This window comes from Orcinus orca, chromosome 7 (assembly GCF_937001465.1).
Source record: "Orcinus orca chromosome 7, mOrcOrc1.1, whole genome shotgun sequence".
In the NCBI taxonomy this organism is placed as follows: Eukaryota; Metazoa; Chordata; class Mammalia; order Artiodactyla; family Delphinidae; genus Orcinus; species Orcinus orca.
Genome location: NC_064565.1, coordinates 10,490,527 through 10,503,710, shown reverse-complemented (window position 1 = coordinate 10,503,710; position 13,184 = coordinate 10,490,527).

The following is a 13,184-nucleotide window of genomic DNA, read 5'->3' as shown; positions in this document are numbered from 1 at the left end:
AGTTGTGCCTGCCTTGGTCCACACCCTGCCTCTGGCTATGTGGGAAGTTGAAGACCCCACGGTAGGAGGGTTGCTGTGTGCTGTGCCTACCACCCCCAAAGGGGCGCAGTGGGGGAAGGGTGCCCCCCTCCCCCAAGCAAGAGGGAGAAGGCTTCAGGGGAGGCACTGGATCATAGGGAATGCGAGGTCTGGAGTCTGACTTTGGTTGGTGTATGAGGACCAACTAGGTGATGCTGCAGTAGGGAGCACCCCCAAAGCTAAGAGCTTCACACCATGATGCTTCTTTCCATTCACACTCCTTGCCCAGCACGGGCTGGTGGAGGTTTCTGGTCCCATAGTCACTCAGGGACCCTCCATCAGCTTTTATGTGTTCTCCTACTATTGCTCTGGCTGAAGGAAAAGGATGTGGCGAGTTGCATGTTGGACCTTAACGCTTTCTCCTGGGAGTGACACAGCTGGCTCACAGCTGTCCCCATGTCATCGTCCAAAGTGAATCGTGTGACTGTGACGGTGGGCCTGGAGACGGAAGATTACCGTATGCCTATGTGGGGACCAGCACCCGTGACCCCCACTGCTGGGAAAGCCCAAAGGCAGGAGGCTATCAGGGATTTGCCAGGCAGAGGACATGGAACCTGACGGAAACGCGGTCCCCTTCCACCAATGGTGGGATGAAGGGTGGGTGCCCAACACCAGTGAGGGTTGCCTTGAAGGAGACCAAGGGCCCCAGCAGAGGGATTGAGAGCAGCCAGCCCAGGAGGGCATTGCCTGTGCCAGGATTCCAGCCAGCGGCCACTGAGGAACCTGCAAACTGTCCAAGGGAGTAAGTCAGCTTCCCCAGCTGGGCCCATCAAGTCGACTTTTCCTATCACTGTGTCCCCAGTCCTACTCCCCGAGACCACCCTCCGTAGCCCTGGAGCTGCCCTAAACAGCAGCGGGTACAGTGAAAAGGGCAGGAAAGAGCAGGCCAGGCACCCACTTCCACGGCAGGTGCAGGCCAAGGCAGGCCTGAGCTGGTGGAAGGAAGAAGCTTTACCTGGGCGAGAGCTCAGGGTTCCAATATTAAAATGCATTCAGTGGCATTCTGGGACTACTGGCCTGGGCTGGTCGTCTGTTATCCTGGAGAGGCTGAGAGGCTAGGAGAGCCAGCCCGGAGTCCCTCCCGAGGGCAGAGAGGACAAACTCGTGCTGTGATGGGGAGGCCCGGCCGCGGAAGGAGCAAGGCTGCCCACCCTCTGAGACAAATGGTCACATCCAAACCAGGGGAAACACCATCTACGCATGGCCCGGCTCTCAGAGCGCCCCGGTTCAGGGGCAACATGAGTGAGGGAGAAAGGGCTCCCTTCCCCTGTGCTGCGTCAGCGGTCAGGGCTGCAGCTCCCGACAGCCAGGTGGCTCTTCTGAGGGCCGTTCCAGGTACCGTGGAACAAGCCCGTGCCGGGACAGCTTGCCCCCAGCCCCCCACGGCCCCCAGCTCCTGAGACCCTCAGGCCTCCCCACCCTCCCTGCCTCCCTTTCTCTCCTTCTGTGCCCAGGCCCTGGCCTGGGCTCTCGGGTCCTGCTGAGAGGACAGACGTTCTCACACTGTGGGCCCAGGGCTGTGCAGGGGAATGGCTGGAGTGGGGAGTTGGGGTGGGGAGTGGCCCACCAAGGAGTGAGCTGGGGAAGGGGCCTGGCCAGGAGAAGGGCTGAAGCCTTCAGGGCTGCAGGAGTGGGTGTGAGTATCAGGCCTGGGGGTGTTGCTGGCTGTGGGCAGGAGGGGTTGAGGACGGCTGGGGCCTGGGCTGAGATTTCCTCCTGCAGCTTCTCCCCGTGTCCAGAGGGTGCCGTGTGTCCCAAGCCCTGTCCCCGCGGAGCTTTCAGGGAGGGGAGGCAGACTGGGAAGAGATGCTAGCAGGTGACTCCCGCTATGGAGATCAGGGGAGCAGGGAAAGGGTTGGGGGAACCATGGAGGCCAGAGGAGGCCTCACTGACAAGTGGAGGTTTGAGCCAAGGTTCCAGGGCATGAACGGGGGGGTGGGCGGCAGGGCCCCGCCTGGGAGGCAGAAGGCAAGGCTGCAGCCGGTGTGTTCTGGGCCCACGGGAGCCGTAGCTGCTGTGGCCTGAGGGGCGTGGGGGCCGGGTCCTGTGGTCCTGATGTTGGCTGCTGCCCTGTGTGAAGAGGGGCCCCTTGTAGGTTTTGAGCAGAGGGTGGTGGGACCTGATGTAGACTTTCACAGGTTCATTCCACCTCTGGGTCAAGCAGACCTCCGAGGTGGGCCGGGGTGAGTGAGGGGAACCAGAAGAGGCTCCTGCAATCCTGCAGAGAGGTCACAGCAGCCCCGGGCCAGGTGGGGTGGCGGGACAGTGAAAGATGGCGATTCTGGATGTGTTTTGAAAGATAAGCCAGGAGGAATGAGCGAAAGGAAATGGATGAGCACGTTCCCAAGGTGCTGGTCTGAGCAGGTGCAAGGATGAGCTTGCCGTTCGTTGAGTGGGGGCTGGCATGGAGTGGGTTTTGGGGACAGGTGACTGAGAGTCTAGTTTTGGATGTGACCGTCAGGGCTCCTGGTCTGCGTCAGGAGGAGGGGTTTGGGTGGCTGAGGCCTTGTGCTTAGGGGCGAAGTCTGCAGCTCAGTGCGAACCTGGCAGCCCTTGCTGTGGTGCTGGTATTTCAAACCCCAGTGAGGGAGGCATCCCTACGGAAGTGGGATGAGATGTGCTCCAAAACCGAGGCTCGGGCATCTGCCCACAGGCTGAAGAGCTGAGAACAGCAAAGGAGGCTGAGAAGAAGCAGCCTGGAGCTGGTGTCGGGCAGGTGGCTCAGAAGCGGCTGGCGGGGTGAACACTGGGGGATGTGAAGGTCAGAGCCCGGCCCAGGCCCAGGAGACCAGCAGCATCTCTCTGGGAAGGGTGGTTGAGTCCCCTGCAGCCCAAAGGGCTGGAAAAACCCCCTGTCAGCCAAAGACAGAGACCTCGGGTAGAGCAGGGTCCCCTGGGGGAGCCACTGGAGCAGTGATGTGGGACAAATGGAGAAGACCCTGTAGGCTCCGCTGTCTGCCGGCCGGGTCAGGCGGCAGAGTTCAGGCAGTTCTTCTGAGCCGGCTCTGGGCTAGGCAACAGGTGCCAGGGGCTGGGGGCTGCCGTCAGCGCTGGGAGCAGAAGAAGGACCATGTCTGGGTCGGGCATGGCCCGCTGCCTCCCCATCTGTTTTACAGATGAAGAAACTGAGGCTGGGAGGCTGTGTGATTTGATGTAGTCACACTGCCAAGTGCAGGCTTGGGCTCTAGGACCAGGAATCTTCCCACTGCTGGCCACCCGTCTCCTTAGAAAAGAAACAAACTGCAAAGCAACTTGCAGAAGATTGCAGAAGGTCTGAGGCCATTTAGACAAAGTTTAAAATACGCCAAACAGTGCTTGGTATTGCTTAGGGATGTAACATCCCCTCAGCGGGATGATAAACCCCAACGCAGGAGAGTGGATGGGCAGGGGTCCCCTCCAGCAGACCGGAGGCCTTTGTATTCTAAGCCGGGTGCTGTTGCCAAAGTTCGGCCTCTGTACACCGGTGCGGATTAAATCTCCGAGACAGAGTTTAGGGTGAAGTAGACAGGAAGAGCTTTACTGCTTTGCCAGGCAAAGGAAGCCACAGCCTGAAGACTGTCTCATCCTGAGGGCTTAGAGAGGAGTCTTAGAGTGTTCAAAGAGCAGCGCATGCTCGTCTCCTGGACATTCTTCTGATTGGTTGGTGATGAGGTCATCGGGAGTCAGCATCATTAACCTTCTGGTTCCAACCGGTCTGGGGTCTACGTGCTTGGGGGCAGCATGCAGTTAACTTCTTCCACCTGATGGGGGTTTCAGTATCTGTAAAACAGCTCAAAGGACATGACTCACAATATTATCTATAGTCCTTGAGGAAGAACTAAAGATACTTGACTTTGTTTAATGGCTAAAGTATTATTTTGTCTTGTTTTACTGTTTACCTTTCTGCATTTTCTCACTTCTCTGATTAAATTTATTCTTTTTTTTAAAACTAGATTTTTACTGGAGTATAATTGCTTCACAATACTGTGTTAGTTTCTGCTGTACAACAAAGTGAATCAGCTATATGTATACATATGTCCCCATATCCCCTGCCTCTTGAGCCTCCCTCCCACCCTCCCTATCCCACCCCTCTAAGTGGTCGCAAAGCACCGAGCTGATCTCCCTGTGCTATGCGGCTGCTTCCCACTAGCTATCTATTTTACATTCGGTAGTGTATATATGTCCATTGCACTCTCTTACTTCACCCCAGCTTTGCCCTCCCCCCACTGTGTCCTTAAGTCCATTCTCTATGTCTACGTCTTTATTCCTGCCCTGCAACTAGGTTCAACAGTACTATTTTTTTTTTTTTTTTTTTAGATTCCATTCCGACTTACTACACTCTGTATGACAGACTCTAGGTCCATCCACCTCACTACAAATAACTCAATTCCGTTTCCTCTTATGGCTGAGTAGTATTCCATTGTATATATGTGCCACATCTTCTTTGTCCATTCATCTGTTGATGGACATTTAGGTTGGTTCCATGTCCTGGTTATTGTAAATAGAGCTGCAATGAACATTGGGGTACATGTCTCTTTTTGAATTATGGTTTTCTCAGGATATATGCCCAGTAGTGGGATTGCTGGGTCACATGGTAGTTCTATTTTTAGTTTTTAAAGGAACCTCCATACTGTTCTCCATAGTGGTTGTATCAATTTACATTCCCACCAACAGTGTGGGAGGGTTCCTTTTTCACCACACCCTTTCCAGCATTTATTGTTTCTAGATTTTTTGATAATGGCCATTCTGACTGGTGTGAGGTGATACCTCATTGTAGTTTTGATTTGCATTTCTCTAATAATTAGTGATGTTGAACATCTTTTCATGTGCTTCTTGGCCATCTGTATGTCTCCTTTGGTGAAATGTCTATTGAGGTCTTCTGCCCAGTTTTTAACTGAATTGTTTGTTTTTTTGATATTGAGCTGCAGGAGATGGATGTAAATTTTGGAGATTAATCCTTTGTCAGTTGCTTCATTTGCAAATATTTCCTCCCATTCTGAGGGTTGTCTTTTCGTCTTGTTTATGGTTTCCTTTGCTGTGCAAAATGTTTTAAGTGTCATTAGGTCCCATTTGTTTATTTTTGTCTTTATTTCCATTACTCTAGGAAAGATCAAAAGAGATCTTGCTGTGGTTTATGTCAAAGAGTGTTTTCCCTATGTTTTCCTCTAAGAGTTTTATACTGTCTGGTCTTACATTTAGGTCTTTAATCCATTTGGAGTTTATTTTTATGTATGGTGTTAGGTAGTATTCTACTTTCATTCTTTTACATGTAGCTGCCCAGTTTTCCCAGCACCACTTATTGAAGAGGCTGTCTTTTCTCCGTTGTATGTTCTTGCCTCCTTTGTCATAAAGTAGGTGAACATGTGTGTGTGGGTTTATCTCTGAGCTTTCTATTCTGTATACTGATCTATATTTCTGTTTTTGTGCCAGTACCATACTGTCTTGATTACTGTAGCTTTGTAGTATTGTTTGAAGTTGGGGAGCCTGATTCCTCCAGCTCCGCTTTTCTTTCTCAAGATTGCTTTGGCTATTTGGGATCTTTTGTGTTTCCATACAAATTGTAAATTTTTTTGTTCTAATTCTGTGAAGAATGCTACTGATAGTTTGATAGGGATTGTGTTGAATCTGTAGACTGCTTTGGGTAATATAGTCATTTTCACAATATTGATTCTTCCAATCCAAGAACATGGTATATTTCTCCATCTGTTTATGTCATCTTTGATTTCTTTCATCAGTGTTTTATAGTTTTCTGAGTACAAGTCTTTCTCCTCCTTAGGTAGGTTTATGCCTAGGTATTTTATTCTTCTTGTTGCAGTGGTAAATGGGATTGTTTCCTTAATTTTTCTTTCTGATTTTTGTTGTTAGTGTATAGGAATGCCAGAGATTTCTGTGCATTAATTTTGTATCTTGCAACCTTACCAAATTCATTGATTAGCTCTAGTAGTTTTCTGGTGGCACTTTTAGGATTCTCTATGTATAATATCATGTCATCTGCAAGCAGTGACAGCTTTACTTCTTCTTTTCCAATTTGTATTCATTTTATTTCTTTTTCTTCTCTGATTGCCATGTCTAGGACTCCCAAAACTATGTTGAATAAGAGTGGCGAGAGTGGATATCCTTGTCTTGTTCCTGATCTTGCAGGAAATGCTTTCAGTTTTTCACCATTGAGTATGATGTTTGCTGTGGGTTTGTCATATATGGCCTTTATTATGTTGTGGTAGGTTTCCTCTATGCCCATTTTCTGGAGAGTTTTTATCATAAATCGGTGTTGAATTTTGTCAAAAGCTTTTTCTGCATCTATTGAGATGATCATATGGTTTTTATTCCTTAATGTATAAATATGGTGTATCACATTGATTGATTTGCATATATTGAATCCTTGCATCCCTGGGATAGATCCCACTTGATCACGGTATATGATCCTTTTACTATGTTGTTGGATTCTGTTTGTTAGAATTTTGTTCAGGATATTTGCATCTATGTTCATCAGTGATATTGGTCTATAATTTTCTTTTTTTGTGATATCTTTTTCTGGTTTTGGTGTCAGCGTGATGGTGGCTTCGTAGAATGAATTTTGGAGTGTTCCTCCCTCTGCAATATTTTGGAAGAGTTTGAGAGTGATAGGTGTTAGCTCTTCTCTAAATGTTTGATAGAATTCGCCTGTGAAGCCATCTGGTCCTGGACTTCTGTTTGTTGGAAGATTTTAAATTATGGTTTCAATTTCATTACTTGTGATAGGTCTGTTTATATTTTCTAATTCTTCCTGTTTCAGTCTTGGAAAACTGTACCTTCCAAGAATTTGTCCATTTCTTCATGGTTGTCCATTTTATTGGCATATAGTTGTTTATAGTAGTCTCTTATAATCCTTTGTATTTCTGCGATGTCAGTTGTGATTTCTCCTTTTTTGTTTCTAATTTTATTGATTTGGGTCCTCTCCCTTTTTTTCTTGATGAGTCTGGCTAATGGTTTATCAACTTTGTTTATCTTCTCAAAGAACCAGATTTTAGTTTTATTGATCTTTGCTATTGTTTTCTTTGTTTCGTTTTCATTTATTTCTGCTCTGATCTTTATGATTTCTTTCCTTCTACTGACTTTGGGTTTCCTTTGTTCTTCTTTCTCTAGTTGCTTTAGGTGTAGGGTTAGATTGTTTATTTGAGATTTTTTCTTGTTTCTTGAGGTAAGATTGAATTGTTATAAATTTCCCTCTTAGAACTGCTTTTGCTGCATCCCATAGGTTTTGGGTTCTTGTGTTTTCATTGTCATTTGTTTCTATGTATTTTTAAATTTCTTCTTTGATTTATTTAGTGATCTCTTGGTTATTTAGTGGCGCACTGTTTAGCCTCCATATATTTTTGGTTTTTACAGTTTTTTTCTCGTAATTGATTTCCAATCTCATAGGATTGTGGTCAGAAAAGATGCTTGATTTGATTTCAATTTTCTTAAATTTTCTGAGGCTTGATTTGTGACCCAAGATGTGACCTATCCTGGAGAATGTTCTGTGTGCACTTGAGAAGAGAGTGTATTCTGCCACTTTCGGGTAGAATGTTCTATAAATATCAATTAAATCTATCTGGCCTATCATGTCATTTAAAGCTTGTGTTTCCTTATTTATTTTCATTTTGGATGATCTGTCCATTGGTGTACGTGGGGTGTTAAAGTCCCCTACTATTATTGTGTAACTGTCAATTTCCCCTTTCATGGTTGTTAGCATTTGCTTTATGTATTAAGGTGTGCCTATGTTGGGTGCATAAACATTTATAATTGTTATATCATCTTCTTGGATTGATCCCTTGATCATTATGTTGTGTCCTACCTTATCTGTTGTAACAGTCTTTATTTTAAAGTCTATTTTATCTGAAACAAGTATTGCTACTCCAGCTTTCTTTTGATTCCCGTTTGCATGGAATATCTTTTTCCATCCTTTCACTTTCAGTCTGTGTGTCCCTAGGTCTGAAATGGGCCTCTTGTAGGCAACCTACATATGGGTCTTGTGTTTGTATCCATTTAGCCAGTCTGTGTCTTTTGGTTGGGGCATTTAATCCATTTACTTTTAAGGTTATTATTGATGTGTATGTTCCTATTACCATTTTCTTAATTGTTTTGGGTTTGTTTTTGTGTGTCTTTTTCTTTTGTGTGTCTTTAGTATTTGCTGTAAAGCTTGTTTGGTGGTGCTGAATTCTCTTAGCTTTTGCTTGTCTGAAAAGCTTTTGATTTCTCTGTCAAATCTGAACAAGATCCTTGCCAGGTAGAGTAATCTTGGTTGTAGCTTTTTCTCTTTCATCACTTTAAGTATATCTTGCCACTCCCTTCTGGCCTGAAGAGTTTCTGCTGGAAAATCAGCTGATAACCTTATGGGGATTCCTTTGTATGTTATTTTTTGTTTTTCCCTTGCTGCTTTTAATATTTTTTCTTTGAATTTAGTTTTTGTTAGTTTGATTAATATGTGTGTTGGTGTGTTTCTCCAGGGTTTATCCTGTATGGGACTCTCTGCACTTCCTGGACTTGGATGTCTATTTCCTTTACCATGTTAGGGAAGTTTTCTACTATAATCTCTTCAAATATTTTCTCTGGTCCTTTCTCTCTCTCTTCTTCTTCTGGGCCCCCTATAATTTGAATCTTTAGTATTTAGTATTGTCCCAGAGGTCTCTGAGATTGTCTTCAATTCTTTTCATTCTTTTTTCTTTATTCTGCTCCTCGACAGTTATTTCCACCATTTTGTCTTCCAGCTCACTTATTTGTTCTTCTGCCTCAGTTATTCTATTATTGATTCCTTCTAGTGTATTTTTCATTTTGGTTATTTTGTTGTGCATATCTGTTTGTTTGTTCTTTAGTTCTTCTAGATCTTTGTTAAACCTTTCTTGTATTTTCTCAGTCCGTGCCTCCATTCTATTTCTGAGATTCTGGATCATCTTTACTATAATTACTCTGAATTCTTTTTCAGGTAGATTGCCTATTTCCTCTTCATTTACTTGGTCTTGTAGTTTTTTACCTTGCTCCTTCATCTGTGACATATTTTTTTGCTGTCTTATTTTCTTTTCCCTTTTTTTTTATGAGTGGGATTGTGTTACTGTCTTACTGGTTGTTTGGCCTGAGGCTTCCAACACTGCAGTTTGTATGCTGTTGGGTAGAGCTGGGCTGAGGTGAGGACCTCCAGGAGACCTCACTCCATTGTTAGTCCACTGGTTCTCTGTTAGTCCACTGGTTCAGACTCAGAGCTCCCACTGCAGGATCTTTGGCTTGATTCATGCAGGGTGGAAAAAAAAAAAAAAAAGGAGAACAATAACAAAGTAAAAAGTAAAATTAGACTAGGAAACTAACAGCTATGTTAGAAAAAATATATATAGAGAGATGAAACAACACAACAATTGGAAGTTTACATTTATACTTTGACTAAAGTTTTTCTACAGACAATAGGCAAGTGGAAGACATGGGTAGGGGTCTATTTTGGGAAGGCCTCATAAGTTACAGTGGTGCAGACACAGGCCCTGTCATGCTGTTCTTTTCCCTTTCTTAGGTCTGAGTTGTGTCTGAGTAAGTGAAGGGAGGCTGACTCAGGTCCTCCTTGTAACCTGCCTCCTCAGCAGCCCAACCAGGGACCAGGCACCAAGGAGAGGAAGGAACTGTGAGCCCTTCCTGGCTGCTTGCTGAGAGTGGGTGGGAGGGCTGGGCCTCTTCAGAACTACCTTCCGTGGTTGGGTGCAGGCCTTCCACCAGGGCACAGCCAGGCTCATATTACCTGACTCATGCCCTCTCTGGTCATAGGCAGCTGTCCCTTCTCCACAGTGGCCTCTCCTTCCCTTCTCAGCACCAGGGAAAGGACCCCTTTGCCCTTTGAGATCCAGGTGATCCAAGTGGCCTGCGTGTTCCACTGTATGAGTGCTGCACATTTTTTGGGGACCTGCTATGTGTCTTGTCTGCTTGTGGCACAGGCCAGGGCTGCACTGGAGCTGCCTCAGAATGACACGCAGGAGCCAGTGGTCACATTTTTAGAAATTTTGAGAGCTGGTCATCAAACTGTGGGTAGCTTGAAATTGACCATGGGGAATATTTACACCATGAGAATTGGTTCATGCCACACCTCAGGGATTTTCTCCATTTACTTTAGAGAGCTGGCTGTTAAACATTTACCAGCACAGCCCCATGGAGCACCCACTGTGAGCCTTCCAGAACTTGGTCGCAGGTTTCAGAGCCCACCTGTCCACTTATACTCCCTCAGGTGTCCAGAGGTCCCTGAGGCCTGCCTGGCTGCAGTGTAGGGTCCCTCTTATGCTCTGCCCAGCAGTCACATTCCAATCATGTAGAATAAGTGTGGGACCCTGAATTTCACAGGCTGGAGGTCCCTCCTGTCTGGGCCTGGCCAACCTGGAGAAGTGACTTAGCCTCTGGAGCTGCAGTTTCTCCCTGGTTACACGATGTTAATGCCACCTACACATAACCCCTACTCGGGAGGCATGTGCAGCTCCAGGAACCCAGTGGGTCTCCAGCAGTGACAGCCTCCAGCGGTGGGACGGTGGGGATAGTGGGGCTTGTCTGGGAACTTCCAGCAGAGTTACTCTCCCCCTCTCTTCTCCATTCAGTGCCACTGGTGTACCAACGGATACATGAATTACAGGGACTCAACCTGCTAGACCCCTTGCTGATGGAAAGAACCAGCTCTCATGTCATCCTGGCATGGGGGGTGTGCAGTGAGGGAGCAGGTGTGTTCTTAGGGGTTCTAGGAGTGCTGGCCTGAAGAGCAAGAGCATGGGCTGGGGATCGTAGGTACTGCACAGATGCTGCGCTTGTGTGCGTCTGCGCGTGGGAGGCCCCAGATTTCCTTCCACCAATCTGTTGAATTCAGGCCCCACTCACAAATGGAGAGCATGGTTGGTTCAATAGGTCCTAAACCCAAAGCTGCCACTCTCTCCTGTCCAGTCCTAACAGTGTCTCAGTGCTGGACATCCAGTGGGGACCCCACATTGGCCAAATGGCTGAATGACTGACTTCAGGACTCCAGTTGTTATGAACTGAATTGTGTCCCCTCCCTCCCCCCACTCATATGTTGAAACCCTAGACCTCAGTGTGACTGTATTTGCAGATAGGGCATAAGGATGGGGCCCTGATCCCATAGGACTGGTTTCCTTACAAGAAGAGGAAGAGACACCAGCCCCCCTCCTCTGTGCACACAGAAAAGGGCATGTGAGGACACAGCAAGAAGGCAGCCATCTGCAAGCCAGGAAGAGGGTCTCCCCAGGCACCAACCCTGATGGTACCTTGATGTTGGACTTCCAGCCTCCTGGCTGTGAGATAGCGCTTTTGTTTAAACCACCCAGCCTGTGGTGTTTGCTATGGCAGTTGAGTGGACTAAGACAGGGGATATTACTCCCTTTTATTGAGGACAATGTGCTTTTCAGACATTATTCACACATATTATTTATTTATCTTTGCATGATTTACATGCATTATTTCACTTAGATTAGCCCCAATTTACAAATGAGGTGAGGTGAAGTGACTTGCCCAAGGTCACAGATAGTAGGGTCAGAATTTGAGCAAAGAAGGCTGTCACCTGGCAACCCACGGTCCCAACACCACACCATACTTGGGGTCCCCACATGAAGCCCCTTGGGTCTGGGCACCTGGCCCCTGCAGCCTGCACTGCTGTGACCTGAGGCGATCCTGCCCATGAATGGGGCCAGGGCTACTCATTCTTTGGTGCACTGGAAATTAGGCTCAAGACTAAACCTCTGGAAAGTGGGGCTACCTGTGCAGCACCCTGGCAGTTTGATGGATGAAAAACATTTCAACTTTTCCTGTAAAAATGTCTGTTGTGCAAAGATAAGGTAATTCTAGCACTGCAGCGGCGACTTCTTAACTAGTTCATGCAAGAATGCTGTGCTCATTTGTAGCCTTGGAGCTGGGTGCAGCATGGCCCCGATCAACAGCTGGGGTGATGCCGGCCAGCACCAGTCCGGACCCAAAGGCAGCACAGGAGGGGCAGGGCCATTGTCTGTCCAGGGCTGCCCTCTGGTGCCACGTGCTCTGGCTGTCTGCAGAGAATCCAGACTTCAGAACTGGAGGGCTTAAAAGGGGACACGTGCTCACCTTGGAGGTCAGGGGTTTGAGTGTGACACTGGGGCCTGGGGCCTGGGGCTGGTGGGCCTTCCCTGCCCTGTGACCTCAGGCAGCTCCTTTCATCCATGTGATGGGAGGAAGGGTGAAATGAGCTTAGCATTCTGGGGGCCCTGGAGCCCCATCCAGCTGCCAGCTGGGGAGGGGCTGTGCCCTGAGTGAGCACAGCCAGCATGGGTGCACAGGGCAGAGTCTTCACCTGTCGACCTTCATGCCGTCCTCAGAGGTCGCCCTCTGCGCCCTGGCAAAGCTGGGGTGGTGGGCGAGTCATCCCCTTATTTGGCCAGGGGAGGACCCCTATTTCCAGTAGAAGGTGCCTCAGGGACCACCAGTTGGAAGGGGAAGGTCTGATGGGGAGCTTGTGCTCAGCCTCTGGTCTGACCCCCTTTGCAATTCCTACCAGGTGTGGCCCCTCCCTCTGCCCTGGACAGGCCACACTCTCTTCATCCCCTTTGCTAATGCCTTGCTCTCCCTAACCCCTCCCTACCCGGACCAGGAGCCCCGAGACCTGAGGATGATGGGCCACCTCGGGGTGCCCAAGGCATCATAGGGGCTTGACCTGGAAGAGACTGCAGCCCCACTCCACCCTCCCTCCTCTCGCCCCAACATTCTGGGCTCTCGAGCTCCAAAGGGCTGTGAGGGGCTGACCCCAGCTCTGGGCTTAGCTTTCTCTAGCAACTGGCTTTCCTTGGGGACCCTCATCCTCTCCTCCCACCTCTGGACCTGTCCTATCACAGGACCTCATGCTCTTACCCCAGTCTGCAAAACATCCTTTCTCCACCTCCAGGGTCAGGAAGCCCAGCGTCTTCTCTGCTCCTGCGTCAGCCACACCTGTTGGCTTTCTGGCCGGGCCTGGCCCTGCACACTGTCCAGAAGGCTGCTTGCCTGTGTGCACCCTTCCTGAGACCTTCCTCCCCTGTCACCCCCCAGGACCAGAGTGCTCAGGAGGGAGGACATGTTAGCAATTTGGGGTTCCCCACTCTCTGACCGTGGGCTGTGCTGGGGTTTCATCTCAGTTC